Below are 13,450 nucleotides of genomic sequence, written 5' to 3'. Positions count from 1 at the left end.
TGCAGCCCGTCTGTCTGTCTGTCACTCACTCACTCACTCACCCTCCCTCTGATCCAAAGAGGAGGAGGCCCTGCATCATTCTCTGATGTGGGCCAAGATGGTGGCCATCACACGAACAGCAGGAGGAGGTACTTTGGCCTTTCATTGAAATAGAGTTTGAGGCTTAGGCAATGGAACTGGATTTGCAGAGAGGATCTTATTAATATCTATGATTGCTATTTGTATTACAGTCATGGATCATTAAAACCAATATCAGTCTCTCTCTTCAAATACAAATAAATAAAAAGGGAATCCAGTCATGGCAGAATTTCTACCAAAGAAAGAAACTCACGAGAGGGGTGATGGATGTTTTTGATGATGACTCTCAGTAAGGTCTAATCCTTCCTATCAGCCCCTTTTATGCTAAAATTTAGAGCTAGTTACATTTTTTTTCTTTTGATTTTTTTTAAATGTTCTGACAATTTTAAAATTTGAAAAAATTGGGGAAAACTTCAGATGTAATTTCTGCAATATTAGTTTGCCTGTTTTTCTACATGCTGTATAGAGTAGGCTGAAATTGCTGAATGTCAAAATACAAAGTGAGGATGGGGAGAGATTTCAACACTTTTGGAAATGTTCCCCTTTTTTTCCAACCAGCTCTGCTGAAAATAGTGCCAATGCTTTGCGGAAGTATTCAAAAGTGCTTCTGTCTCTCTACAAAACATTATCCTTGATTATAAAGGCTTCTTCTATTCTAATCTATCCAGGCTCCTGTATGGCACCCCACTGTCTTGATATCCGTACGATACTCTAAGCAGGAGAGCCAGTGCATTATAATGGAGCTTTCAACCCTTCTACTGGAGTGTTGCCAACTCTTGGTATTTTTGTTAAAGCCGCAGATTCTGGATTCCTATGACTAAGTGAGAATCTCAGCTTTCATTTAAAAAAAATCATTTTTAGCTCTCATGGTTGCAGAGAGAAGCTTGAAACTGTGTGCATAGACTCACAGATTAAGGCCAGACAGGACTATTAGATCATTATAGTCTGACCTCCTGTATGACACAGGCCCAAGATTTTCACCTAACTATCACTGTACTGAGCTCCATCACTTCAGTTTGACTAAAGCATTTCTTCCACAAAGTCCGGAGCTGAAAACAGCAAGAGATGGAGAACACACCAGTTCCCTTGGCAATTTTTCCCAGTGGTGAATCACTTTCACTATGCTGAGTAATAGACACTTATGGGTGTACATGGGTATTAAGAGCAGCTCACCCCGTACCATAAACAATGGGCTACCACAAGGCTCTGTATGCACACCAACCACTTTAAATATTTACATAAGCGACATGCCTCCAATTAAATCATGAAAATTTGGATGTGCAGATGATCTTGCCATGACACTGAGAAAGTATTAACAGAGGACCTCTGAATTATGGAACAATACTTCCAGAAATGGAGGCTCAACCAACCCCTGGAAAAACAATAGTAAATGAATTTCATCTTGATAATAGGAATGCCAAAAACACACTGAATGTATCTTTCTGTGGTGACAATGTGCGACATGATTACACCCCATCATACCTTGGAGTGAAACTCAACTGCATCCTTCAGTGACCACCTCGAGAAGGTAGCTGTAAAGACAAAAACTAGAGCAAACATCATTCAGAAACTAGCAGGTACAACCTGGAGTGCATCAGCATTAGAGCTGTGAACATCTGCAATGACACTGGCATATTCGGTAGCTGAATATTGTGCACCGGTATGGAGCAGAGGCAGCCACGTGTGACTTGTTGACATCCAGCTGAATACAGTGATGCGGTGCATCACTGGAACCCCTAAGTCGACTCCAACACCATAGCTACCTGTTCTGTTTAACATCACTCCCCCGCCAATACGCCGAACTGCTGTGACACTTTATGAAGCTCATCGAATCCAAGAAAACAAATGTCTTCCTATCCTCCAAGACCTTGACAACACGTTTCCTCACCCTCAATGCCTTAAGTCCCACAAGCCTTTTTGGGAATATTGGCTTAGCTTTATGTAATCAGGCTATGATCAGAAGGAGGCTTGGAAAGCAGATTGGGCTAAACAAGACTTTAAAAATAAGCACCCTGTGTCGGATCCCATGCAGAAGATTCCTGGGTTTGACCTCCCATGGATATCTTGGTCAACTCTGAACTGAATCCAAACCAATCATGGAAGATTCAGACATTTAACGCACAAATGGAAAATCAAGGACTCCCCGGAGTGCAAGTGTGGCTCCCCACAACAGACCATCAAATTTAGCACCACCTATTGCCCAATTTATAAATATAAAGGAGGCATCACTGTAACAAATTCAGCCACTCCTGGTATAGCCATGTGGCTCAATCAACTTCAGGTGAAATTGTAGTTGCTACAGTGCACCAGCCATACGAAAGAGGTAGATGATGCTCACTGTTAAAATGTTGTACCTTAAACATGAATCCCAAAAGCTCAAACAGAAGGCTTTTTTTTTTTTTTTAAGAAAAAAATATTTTTAATTTCATGATTTTTTTTTAAATCACTCATGATTTCTGGGGCCTGAGTCATGATTTTTGAGTGCATGGGTTTGACAATGCTGCTGTTGTAGCTCAGCAGCTCACTGAAATTCTCCTGGGGTATTGCTATTTCTTGCTTGGACTGGTGGTGTGGCTTCATGACAGAGAGGCCTGGCATTGGAGCTTCATAATTTAAGCCTGGATTCAGTGAGACATTTAAGCCTCTGCTTTTCTTTAAGCATGGATGGATGTGCTTTGTCTCATAGAGATGGATTTGAGCTCATCTTAAAATGAAATGTGTGCTTAAGGCTCTGAGTTGGGCCCGATGCATTGAATTCAATGGAAGCCTTTCCATTGACTTCAGTGGTCTTTGGATCAGTCCTTCAGCATATGCTTGTCACACCAAAATGAATCAGGGCCTAAATTTCGCTGGAATGCCTTAGTCAGGAACAGGTTGAGGGTCACCAAAATCTGGATCTCACTTTTTAAAATTAAAAAGAACAGCCACCATGTTCCACTAACAATCAGATCATTCTGACCACCTAGCTGGACACAAAATATATTTAACTATCACTGCCCAGTTTAGAACAGGACAAGATTTTGGAGTCTGCCTTAATACTCCAAGGCTGGGACAGCCTGACACATAACAATAACATACAATGCAACAGTACAATGCCAGTTCTGAACACTGTCCACTAGAGGTAGCTAGAGTTGCACACAAGTAGGTTTGGATACTTGGGAATTCTACATCCCCAACCTTAAATCAGCATCAATATACATGATTATCCTGCCATTAAAGGCATCCATCCAGACACAGAAGGTTATTCATTCACAGCTCTCTCTTATTTATTCTCTCTCGGTATGTGTCTTATAGCTGTGTTTCCACACCATGATAACTAAGACAGTGAGGGCTGTGTCAGCGTTTTCCCATTGTACACCAGTCGTTTTGGGGGTTTATAAGTAGACTCAAAAATTCATTCTGTTGTTGAAATTCATCATGTGTTTTCCAGCATTGGGGACAAATGTGTACCAAACCAGAAGGGAGAAAAGAAAAATCAACTACTTTAGCCATGTGTTCCAGGAAGGAAAAATAAATAACTTGACAAGAAGTTGGTGGTTTAAGGAACTTGTTCCCCCATTTTCCCCCCAAATAAAGATTTAATTGATAGAAATGACATTTTGCCAGTTTAATCCATAAATACTATTTATGCATGCATAGTGCTGTACAATAGATGGAGAATGGCAGAGAGCTTCCAGCTTGAAGGCACAAATGGGAGAATAGTACGATACAAGCACATAGAGTGGTCCTCCTAGCATATTGCTGCATGATCATATCTGTCTGAAATACTTCATGCAATGGATGTTTCTTTTACGAGTGGTTTTTGAATGAGAAGAAGCAGGGATCTTACTATGGGTCAGTTTCATTTGGGAGTCTTTGGATAATATTGGAAAAGTATGAATCAAATCAAGCCAAGTGATCTCATTTCAAGAGTTGCGTACAAGAAGGGGCAGAAATATTCCCCCCCACCCACCCAAAGGAATTTTAGACAACATTTAAAAAACAGCAGGGAAAACGGATCTAACCCACTGCAAAGGGCTTAATGGGACAAAAGTTCCATGAAGGGTTACTAAGCCTTTGAAGTCTTATTTGTTCATCTCTGACAAGGCAGGCTTCGCTATGACTGAAAATTATCATCTAAAGACTGTTTAGCAATATATCAGAAATGTGTTTGGGTTCTAGGTCCAGTTGATTGTGGTTAGGTGTTCATATCATAACAATCGTCGTCAATGGCATTCACTCAACAGGGAGATCAAGGGTTGAATGCGCGTGAAGACCTAATTTTTTTCTCTCACTCCCAGAGGTGATTGCGCTAGGACAGGGCTTAGGCACTCTGTGTCAGGGATGCTGTCGCCCACACTATACCTGCTTTGGGGGCCCTGATCAAAAGCTCACTGGAGCCAATGGGAATCTTCCTATTGACTTCAGAGGGCTTTGGATCAGGCACTAGATAAAGGGCTTCAGTCTCATGAAATGTCACTTGAGCAACTTTTCACCAGAATTAAAGTCAGGGGGGAAGAAGGTGATTTTAAAAAAAGTCCAGGAACAAGAAAGACAGTAACTATTCCTTCCCAGTCAGTGTCTATCAGGTGAATAGGTGCATTTAGGTTGCCTTTGAGTAAAAAAGTTACCATAGGAATTTCCCTACTAACCACTAGAGTGAACTGGGTAACACACTTCTTTAAACAACCTCTAACTACCCAATTACTTGAGAGCATCTTCTTGACCTTCTGAATTATTGGTGTCAAAGATGGTATGTTGTTTGCTTGGAGACAGTGTATTGACCTGGCTGGAGACCTCAGAGGTGGAGAAGCTCTTTTGCCTCTCTGACTTTTATGTGATGTTCATGGAGTTTCTATAATAGAGCCCATAGGTTTATTAGGCTACATACGGAGTTAGTTAATACCTTGAGGCATATTTGCAACAATTTGCATTTTACATCAGCTCAAAACATGCATCAAGACAAAGCTATAGGGCTCTATCAGCTAATGACAACCTTGTAATAATTGTGAAGAAACTGCCCTACTGAAAATATTTTGCTAAGAGAAAGTACAAATGGGAGACATTCATAGTGCATGGTGTATTAACCACATGTTGTCATTGAGCCTCAGATTCGGTGTTTGTGTGCGCCTAAACCAAACTGTGCAGTGCTGGAACCCTGGGCCCAGTTCTCCATTGCCTCGCTCCTTGTGTAGTCACTTGCATCAGCCCAACATGAGTGCAGAATGCCACCATTCTGAACTGTGAGTATTCCATACCCACTTTGCCCTGGTTTAAATGAGTGCACAAGATGCAGCATAATGATGGTCAAGTCCCATGTGTGTTTGTTCAGACCATAATGGGTGAATTAATATCATCATGTCAAAATGGTTGCCATTTGTGAAGCATGTTGATGAAAATGGAATTAGCAGGATTCTGGGCTATTAGGACAGGACATATGTACTATAGATTGTTCTGTCAAAGAACTCATGCATGTATACAGGTACACAGCGCTTAGCTCCAGTGATCATGGAGTTTGAGAGTTCCTGACATTGACCGTCTGATTATGTCTGACTGGGTGTCATCAGAAAGGCCATTTAATAAAGACCCTCATGCAACAAGAGGCCGTGAGCTGGATTTTAGCATTGTTGATGCAGCTGTCCCACATTTATATCAGGAACAAGCTGCAGAAAGAAAGCCCAATGTATTCTGAAATTCACCTCTGGAAGTGAACAGTATCAGGCTTGCTGCATAGTGCTCTCTTCCACTCCAGCCATCCACATCAGCTGTCATCACTACATTTCATGAAGAAGAACTCTTCTTTGCCACTCTCCAATAACTTCACTCTTTCAACGGATAGGTGATTAGTCAAGAAAGGGCGGTTCTTAGCCAAACTGGCTCATCACCCCTCGTTTTCTCGCTTCTGTAACCATGGACCATCAAGCACAGATGTTTGATTTGATCTGGATAATACCACCATCCTCATCATTGCCCTTTGCTGAAAGCATAAGCTTGATGGTACAGACAAAAAGAGTGCCAGCTTCCCCAGCATCGTCATAGCAAGCGAGCTCTTTCGAATGGGAGAGTTTGGAGTCTGGTTTCCTCAAAGATAGCCTGCAATGCCAGCCTCTTCAAACAAATGCCTGAGGCAGTTTTTAAAATGGAGATGTTAACTTCCAGTCTGGCTTGGGCCTTCGCCTGGTTCACTGCAGAAGACTTTAGGTGGGAGTACAGGTGAACATTCTGCCCAGCCCAGCAAGAATAGCAGGAGAACTTACTAGCTTTGACTGATGGATGAATGCTAATACTGAACATATAGTTATGCTAGCTGATGATGCGACTCCCTCTGAGGCAATACATATGGAAGGCATCGATATGAAGTATGAAGATGAGTGACTAAATGTATCTAAAAGGCAAACAAAGCATTTTACATGTCCACATCTGGGTTGAAGGAGTCTGCATTTAGACTCCTAAAAAGGTATGGTTGGAAGGGATCTTGAAAGGTCATCTAATCCCGCACCCTCTCCACTCTGAGGCAGGATCAAGTCAGCCAAGACCATCCCTGACATGACTGTCTTACCTCATCTTAAATCTCCAAGGATCCACAACCACCCTGGCTACCCTGTTCCAGTACTTAACTGCCCTTAGATATTAGGAAGCTTTTTAAACTCTAAGATCCTTTTCTCTTGCTGCAAACTAAGCCCATTACTTCTTGTACTACCCTTGGTGGACATGGAGAACAATTGATCACCATCTGCTTTCCAACAACTCTGTGAAATAACGTGAGACAGATTTTGCTAGCCCCTAAAGCAGAGAAGGGAACTGCCTTCCTTCCATTGCTTTAAGTGGCTCTGATGACCTTGGCTGCTGCAAGAGAAAGGTAGACATGGACTATGCAATATTACCCAAGCCCAAGCATTCAAAAATCATGATTTTATGACAAATATATATTATTTGCATAATTTAAAAAAAAAATTAACATGCCTAATAGGTTGTGAGCCTTTATGATTCACATTTTCAAATGCTTCTCTGTAACCAGCAGGGTTAAAATTTGTTTTATTAAATGAAAGCTGATATTCTCACCTAATCATCTGACTCCAAGAGCTGGGGCTGAAAAAGTAATACCAATATCATGCGACTCGGGATAAAACTGTGAGAATCGGCAATACTGATTGTGGTTCTTAGTAGCTTAGTAAAGGAGGAAAAACATTAATAGACCTGGTACAAAAAAAAATTAAAATATTTTTTGAACTTTTGCATTTTTTTCAATCAAAATTTCATGACACTTTGAAAGTTGAAAAATTTCAACCAGTTCAAGTTTAACTATTTTGTGTCAAGCTGTAATGTAATAAAACTTGCACATATTCAGTGATGGGCTTTGTATCTTCTTAATCCACTTTTTAAAAGTGAACAAATAGATTATTTTTTAAAAGGAGAAAAAAGGCAGTATAGTTTCTTGCAAAGGGAAAACCTCTGAGGACCAGAATGAAATATCATGTGCATAACTCTTGATAGCAATAGCTCTAAGCCAAATTTCCAGGCTAAAAACACACCTCTGTATTACTATTTTATTCTCTGAGTAAAAATTCCATAGCCAATAAAAAAAAAAAGCATCTAATTATGTCACAGATTAGAAGGTCTGATTTCCTTCAGTGATGGTCACATGGAAGTTATTTGATATAAACAGTAGAGCTGGGTGAAATTTTTTGACACACTTTTTTGTTTTTCAGTGAAAAATACAGCTTCAACAACACCGAAACAGTTTGTGAATTTGTGTCAGTATTGCTGACTTGTTTCGGTTGGGGAGGGACAAAACCTCTAGAAAAAATTTTGTTTGTTTTTCAAGTTTTCTAATTGAGATGTTTCTATTTTTATTTAAAACAACATTTTGTTTTGAAACTCCCTTGAATTTTATGTTTTAAAATTAAGGTTAAAAAAATGCTCAACATCAGCACAAAACATGTCATTTGACACACAATGAATTCCCCCTTTTCCCCCGCCCCATTTTTTAGTTCTCCAAAACTTTCAGAAAAAAAAAATATTTTTTTTATATATATGTATATTTTTTTTTTTGGTTCAACCCACACTGATTCCTTCCTCCCCCAAATTTTTGTAATTACCAGTGAACCAAAAAATCTGTAATGCACATATCTCCAGTAACCACAGATGACATGGCTCAGTGGGCACCAAACCCTGTTATATCAGTCTCGCCCATTAGTGACTAGAGGTTTGGAAGAGGCAGTCAGCAGTGCGGACAGTAGTATCAACCAGAGTCAGAATTTGTCTTGCAGCACAGAAGCACAGATAGCAGATCGAGTTGCTTAGGATCTGAAGATTCCCAATTCAGTTGCCCAGCTGGAGGCTCCTCCAGGTACCTGGGGTGGTTGGCTGTTTTCAGATCCCTGTTCATCACTCATCTCAGCTTCTCTCATTGTTTTTGAAACTTTTGCATATAGGCTCTGATTCAGGAAAGCACTTAGGCATGTGTTTAATATCATCCCAACTGAGCAAAGTAATTGAACACATGCTTGGCTTTAAGGATATGGTGACACAGAGAACCCTTGGCAAAGGGTCCCCCTGTTCTTTACAAACTGCGCTCACCTAAGACTTGCCAAACTCACTAGACCCAAGTCGTGTCCTTACAGGACATTTCTCCGTCAAGAGTAACGTGTGGTAGCTACAGGAAACTCATAACTTGTCAAGACTCACAGTCATTGCTAGCTATATGTACGGGTCATAGTTAAGGAATAGTGTATTTATATTGAACTTTATGGACTTGGAGTAGGAATTGGCCACTAGCAGGTAATGTGTCTCGGTGATGACCCACTCAAGCAAGAGCAAGTCCTCACCCCGCTCTAACTAGCTGGCAAGGTGATGCAAGGGTCTGTTGTCTACCTTCACCACAGTCAATGGAAAAACATCAAAAACAATGGCAAATGATGGAAGCCACTTGGAAGTGTGCAGGACCCTTCTCGCAGGCAGGAGATGGCCCTAGCTGTGAATAAAGACAGAAGGTCGTTTCAGTAGAACAGAGAGAAGGCAAAGGCACAAGGGCTCCGTTCAGCCATTCACTGAGGAAACCCCTTAAGGAGCAGGGGGTGTTTCATGAACCTTTGGATCCTGGTTCTTGTGAAACCAGCCAGCTCTGCACAGACTGAACTCTGGGAGGAGAAGCCGACTTTATTAGAGAGGAAAGATACCTATTGATAAGTGCAGAGCCAGGTTTGTGATTTATGACTTTGTTTTGTGTTGTAACCAGTTGTTTCCTTCACTTTCTCTCACTTCTAATTCAATCTTTCTTCTTTTGTTTTATCCTAAGTGCTCTCAAGTGCTGTGTGGCTTGCAGGAGTGGTGGTTTAAGTTCCTCAGATTTATCTGGGGCACATTGCGCTGTTGGGTGCAGAGGGCCTGGAATTTCTGAGAGTAGCCAGTGTTGGGGGCTGGACATCACAGGGGAGCGATTCACAGAGACTCGAGGGTTGGGATGCACCTACTGTTAACCTGTGCCATGAAATTAGGGCTCGCATTGCCCAGAGGAGAGAGCTGGAGTGGCTGAAGAGCTGGTGGTGTCAGGGAGCTGACACTCAGCTACCACCAGAAAGACTCCTTCAAGCAGGAGGCAGGTGGCAGTTAAGTGACTCAGCACTGGGTAGCGCAAGAACCATCACAGGTATAACTCACTTTAAGGAACACGGCTGTGAGAACACACGCGTACATACCCACACACCTACGCAGGAACAAGACATCTGGGTTATTCTGTTGACAATGGCCCCTATTCAGCAAAACACCTCAGCCCATTCTTACTGTAACTTGCTGGAGCTACTTGCATGCTCAGAGTTAAGCATGGGCTCAGATGTTTTGCTCAACAATGGCCACTATCAAGTACAGGGCCTTTATTTGTCTTGTATATGTGTTTGTGTGGGGGAGAAGCTCCTTATGATGCTACAATTCCACACACAAAGTGGTGTGAATAAGGGCCCTCGTTCACATCCAACAAGGAAGAAAATCTTGTTTCTTCTCGCAGTTTGGGTGAAAACACATAACATATGGTACATTACATTGGAGAGTGTAACATTTTGCCCTCACAGAGGTCTCGGTATAAACTAGATCACACACTTTTGCTGCGTTCTACAACCCTTATATTTCCTTCTCTCCCCTTCTAATTCTTTGTGATGTTGTTGCAGTTAGGGGAAAATAGGAAAAAGACGGCCTCTCCTGGTCTATTAAGTATTTGAGCCAAAATTTCCCCCAGCTCTGGGCCCAAAGTCAGGCTCCTAAAGCTACAGCAAGGCACGCAGATTGGAGTGACCTGATTTTCCAAAGGTCTGAGCACCTGCAGCTCCCATTGACTTGAATGTAGCATGAGGAGGCGAACGTTAGGTTGGAAAGCTTTGGCTATAGATAGAGACTGATTTAGGGCTAGATTGCAATGCCCTTCCTCCCTCCCTACATGAGCAGACCCCATTGATTCTGAGAGGGCCACATGTGGGATACCCAGCTGATTGGGAGGCAGTGTGGTGCTTTGCTTGTATGGGGAGGTGCAAGCCAATTGCTCTGCTCTGTATGGATGCAGCACCATGGGAGAGCTGGGACGGAGAGGTAAAAAGGATACGTGCCGCCAGGGTGTTGGGCTTGGCGTGGAGCGAGGCAGCCAGGTAACTGCTGCAGGGTTTGTGTTGGATGGGATGCTCGTAGCGATGCTACACACAAGAGCGTGCAGGAAATGACTTCTTGCTGTATTGTAGCCGCTAATGCTGGGTGTCGGGGAACTGCCTGCTCCTGCGTATATGTTGGCAATAGCAAGGACGTGTTTACCACATTGCTCTGTGTGCCCTGGCAATGCTGGCAGCAACCTTGCTGCATGCTGGGGTGAGTTTTCTGCAAGCTACTTTATGGTTCTAAGTAATGCCGAAGGCTGAAGAAGCAAATGAATCCCTGCATATATTAGCTGGCCTGGAGCTGTTGTATGGTATGCTTGCACTGACGATGAGCCTGGAGTGTCTGCCATATTGATTGTGGTGATTCCAGTCCCACATCCTTTCGGCACCAGCATGAGAATTCTTGAAGGAGATGACTATTGTTGCGTGCGCTTGACCTGAGGGCAGTGGAAGGACAGGCAGGAGGCCGGACTCTTTGATAGCCCTACAGAGGTGTCTCTAAAACTGGAACTCATCTGCACTGGGGTCCCAGGGAAGGCAAAACACAAATGATGTTTTGCCAAGACTGAAACCCGGCCACCTGAGCCCATCGCTGGACATTTGTTTCGGTGGGACGTGCCTCGGCTTATTCCAGGGCTCAACTTGAAAGACCATCCTATAAAATTCCTTCCTACCCTGGTGCTTGCCCCCTCCAAATACAGCTAGCTGGTTATCGCATCCCTCTTTCTCCTGGTCGGCCTGCAGCCAAGCTGTCTGTATTTAGTCCTTTTAAACTCACTTTATGTCAGTCCCTCCAGCCCCACATCAGCAGCAAGACCAGAGAAGAGCATTTCCAGCTGGGAGGGACGGAGTGACAGCTCCAGCCCCTGTGGTCAGCGGGCTCTGTGAAAGCCTTTTGGGGTTTCTCACGCAACGTGGGAGAGTTAAGAAGCACATGCAGAGGGGACAGGAGAGGGAGGGGGGCTGGGAGCCTACACAGGGCATTGTTTGCCATTGGAGTTGTTTTCACAGAAAGGGACCATCTGCGCCGGCTCCATGCCTCCTTGATTAATTTTTAGCTGGACCTGGGGTGATTGTGGTGGCTTATCCACCTTTCACGCTGGAGCATCACGCAGAGAGGTGGCTCGGTTAGCTTCTCAACTGCAGACAAACAAGCAACCCCCGCTGCTTCTGCTTTGACCCCATTTTCAGCCTGGAAGCCACCAACCAGCCCCTCGTCCTGCCATCTTAAGGAGCACATCCAGTGGGTTTTTATTTCACCTCCACCCCCTCCGTTTCCTTTCCCCTCTCCTGCTACTTCCCTCCTTGCATAGCTGAGGAAAAAGGTTTATTTATAATCATTTAGTTGCTTCCCTTTACATAATTGAAATCATTAACCTTCTCATTTAATGAAAAACACGACTCCGGGGCTTTGGCACTGAAAAAGGCCCCGGAGCCCTGGAGGAGAGAGGCGGGTTGACAAAGCCCACTCCCGGCTGAAGCTGTATACTGTACATTTCTACAAGTCAGAACAAAATGCCTGGGCCAGATGAAATGTTATTTGAATTTGGCCACCGGGAGATCGGGCTAAAACCTAACAACTGTGTCTTAGTTTCATGCTCCTGTTTGGGGAGAGGGGTATGGGTTTCTCTGCCCCGCGGGGAGCAGTGGGGCGAGCTTTGGCATTTCATTTCGATGGAGAAGTCATCCACTCTGACCATCCAGAGGATTATGCCCGCCAGTCCTGTTTCTCTGACTATATTTAGTCCATTATGAATATGTAATAGCATTGAAAATGATTCGCCCAGACATTCCTCTGTCCAGCCTAATAACATCAAAGTCATTAATGGGAGAGGGAAAGTTCGCTCTGACAGTGGGCCTGGCAGCCGGGGCCTGTCCCTTCTCCTGCCTGTCCTAACTCATCGCCAGTGCACAAACGAAACCTTGCAAAGAGCCCCTGCGCAGCGTGGACGCCTTGCTGCCTGCCACAGCTGTGCTGGCAGAAATGCCCAGCCAGGCAGGCACGCACCAGAATGAAAGCTAGAAAACAATCAAATAAAGAAAGCGCTTGTGGATTCAGGACAGATCAGGCAAGTCCTCTTCAGACATTTCGTTCTCTACTCGGGAAGCCCTGATCGGCCGCGCAAATTCTGAAACCACCCTCCGCTCAGCACGTCGGCTGCTCAGCTGGCGTAGAGTAGATCAGCACATCTCCATTCCAATCAGTGGAGCCATGGTGATATCTGCCAGCTAAGGTCTAGCGCTGTTCAACTGTGTGTCTCAAAGTGCTAGTATAGATGTGGGCAAGCATACTGTACACACAGATGGGGAAACAAAGACAGAGAAATGAAGTGACCTGCTCTGTTTCACACAGCAAGTCTGTGCTGCAGCTAGGGAAAACCAGATTTACTTTCTCCACTGGGACATGCTCCTTCCTGGCTAACATAAGTTTTAATTTCTCTTCTTTTTAATACCATTTGCTCTCCTTGGCATTCCCTGGCCAGAATCATCAGTATTCTATGTATTCCTTACACCACACCATGGGTGTGAGCCTCATGTGATCTGGATTGAGTCAGACCTGTCCCAAAATCTGACTCGGAGAGGAGCAACACAAACAAATGAAGGGCGAGGCCTGAGGGATGGAGGAGACAGAGCTGCAGGAGATCAGTGACCGGAGGGAAAGTGCAAGGATTGGGCTTTAAACACTGGTTTGAAGACAGAGCAGGGGGATCAGTGGATTGTTGCAAAGGAAAAACAAAGCTCCCAGAAGAATGTAA

This window comes from Emydura macquarii, unplaced genomic scaffold, assembly GCF_026122565.2.
Source record: "Emydura macquarii macquarii isolate MOO-44397 ecotype Brisbane River unplaced genomic scaffold, CSIRO-AGI_Emac_v2 contig_3287, whole genome shotgun sequence".
NCBI lineage: Eukaryota > Metazoa > Chordata > Testudines > Chelidae > Emydura > Emydura macquarii.
Note: the sequence above shows the minus strand (reverse complement) of the source record.